Below are 2,494 nucleotides of genomic sequence, written 5' to 3'. Positions count from 1 at the left end.
GAAGAAACTTTGTAACGACACAGAGCGGATTTATTATTCTAAACTTTCTTGTATTTCTTTATATGCAATAAAGATTATGCTTTTTATTTAAATTATCATGAGTTCTTTATTTGCTCTCTTTCATATGCTTTTATTTATGCTTTCCTGTTAGATTAATATTAGGAATAATTTTTACTTTTCGGAGACACGCCGTGATCTACGGATACGGAGCGTGCCGAGGAAAGAAGAGTTGTTTACCTAGTAATTTCTAGAGACGCACCATGATCTATGGGTACGGAGCATGTCGAGGAAAGATAGGTATTTTTTCTAAGATTAATCGCATCAATTTAATTAAAAAAAAAAAGATACAACTCTGCTAGTACAAAATTAATTCCAAACTTTCGAGCTCTTTATTTTCTTATTACATCAATTTTAAGATAATTTATTTTCTAAATCAAAACAACGCTTCTTTCTTTTATTTTACAATCTCAACTTAGTCCAAGGTCCCTGAGGATACGATCTCGACTCATCATACCTACGTAGTGAGTAGAGTTATTTTTGGTACTATCAATGACTACGCATCAAATTTTGGCGCCATTATCGGAGATCTTGGCATGGTTGAATTAAAAATTTTAAAAAAAAAATTTAAAAAAAAATACTTTTCAGTTTTTATTTCTCGCTTTAAATTTTTTTCAGTGCTTTCTAGCTAGATAATCTTATTTGCATAATTACATAATTACCTTGCATAACTAATTTACTACTTTTTAATCTTAAGAATTTTTCTGCTTAGAATAATTTGCTATTTTTTATAGCCTAGTGATTTATTGCTTTTTAGACTTAATCACTTAAACTTATTTTCTTGCAAAACTAAAAAAAATTAAAAAAAATATATAAAAAGATAAAACTATAAACCCTTTTTTTTTTTAAAAAAAAGAGAAGCCACTGACATTTCATAATACTTAACTAAAATAGCGTAACCTCAAATATAAAAATTTCTAACTTGATTGGACACCTTGTTTCTTTGCATTGCATCTCCATAATTAATCTTAAGGGCAATAACCCATTAACCAGATAAGGTGGGGATTTGATCACCATTTCTTGGTCCAAAAATTATAACCTTCATTCTGCACTAAACCAAGCCTTAATTTAAAATCAACTAGACGTCAGCCCTAGGAATTTCGAGCTCAATAGGACAAGAAAGTTCTAGAGTTGAACCGAGTGCGGATTGGTTAATTGCTCGGTGTCTAAGGCAAGTGGTTAAAGAAAGTGATTTTCAATTGGTTTCGTTGACTGACCTGGCCAACTCAGTTGGTGTCTAAGGAAAGCAACGAGCAGGAAACCTCCCATATCTTACGCTTACCTGACCGAGTCAGTTAGTCAGTCTTGAGCTTGGAGTGCTCAAAGGCGGTCTTGGAAGTTAGGAGCTGTGTAGATCTAAGTTAACCTTAGGATAAAGAGTCCATGCTTGTTTAAGTTGATTGCAATTAACATCTAAATATTAACTAATTTCTCTCTTTTCATAGATTTAAGAATCTTAGATTCTTCTCTTTAGATTTTCTTCATTCTTTTCTCACCTTATTATAAATATATATATATATAAACCAAATTTTTTTGTGTTTGCTCTAAAGTATAATTGTAAGGTGTATGCTTGGCTGTAGATCGTTACGATCAGAAATCCAACCTTTTGATCCAGAAATAGAAAGAACCTTTAGAGCCAACAGACGTAAAAATATGGACCAAAATCAGGAGAATAATCCACCTAGGCAATTGAAGGAGTACTTTACTCCTTCCACATATACCTACTCTCCTTGTATTCAAGTGCCCCCTGTGGAGGCCACTCAATATGAAATTAAGTCCAGTGTAATCCAAATGTTACCTTCATTTTATGGACTTAGTAATGAGGACCCTTATAAACATCTTGAAGAATTTTTTGAGATATGCTCAACTGTCAAAATTCACAACTTCTCCGATGATGCTCTTAGGTTAAAATTATTTTCTTTCTCACTTAAAGACAAAGCCAAATACTGGCTACATATTTTGGATTCCATGACTATATCAACCTGGGACCAGCTGCAAGGAGAGTTTCTCAAGAAATATTTTTTCATAGGAAAAACTAATCAAATAAGGAAAGCCATAACTAGTTTTTTCCAATTAGATGGAGAAATATTTCATAAAATATGGGAGAGATTAAAGGACCTTATTAGAAAATATCCCCACCATGCTGTACCCAAGTGGTAGTTAATCCAATATTTTTATGATGGGCTATCTGAAAGACATCGACAAATGATCGATGCATCATGCAGTGGGACATTCATGTTGAAAAGTGAGAATGAAGCATTGCAACTGTTTAAAATTTTAAGTAAAAATTTATTACATCATATGTCTGCCTCTATTAGAGATAAATCCATGTTAAACCCAAAGAGAGGTGGAATATATGAAGTAGGAAATGCCATAGATATCCATCATAAGGTAGATGAATTATCCCAAAAGTTAGAACGATTATTAAGTATAGGAC

At 32.4% G+C, this 2,494-nt stretch overlaps 1 non-coding gene across 1 annotated transcript; it reads right to left on the bottom strand.

Moving 5' to 3' along the window:
- Positions 1-2,097: 2,097 nt before the first annotated feature.
- LOC140859555 (small nucleolar RNA R71) lies at positions 2,098-2,203 on the bottom strand. Its single transcript, XR_012143092.1, has one exon. It is a non-coding gene; the product is annotated as a small nucleolar RNA R71 (small nucleolar RNA).
- Between the last annotated feature and the right edge of the window lie 291 nt (positions 2,204-2,494).

Source organism: Elaeis guineensis, chromosome 7 (genome assembly GCF_000442705.2).
Source record: "Elaeis guineensis isolate ETL-2024a chromosome 7, EG11, whole genome shotgun sequence".
Classification (NCBI taxonomy): Eukaryota; Viridiplantae; Streptophyta; class Magnoliopsida; order Arecales; family Arecaceae; genus Elaeis; species Elaeis guineensis.
The sequence above is the reverse complement of the archived record's forward strand: the minus strand, read 5'-3'. Positions and strand labels throughout refer to the sequence as shown.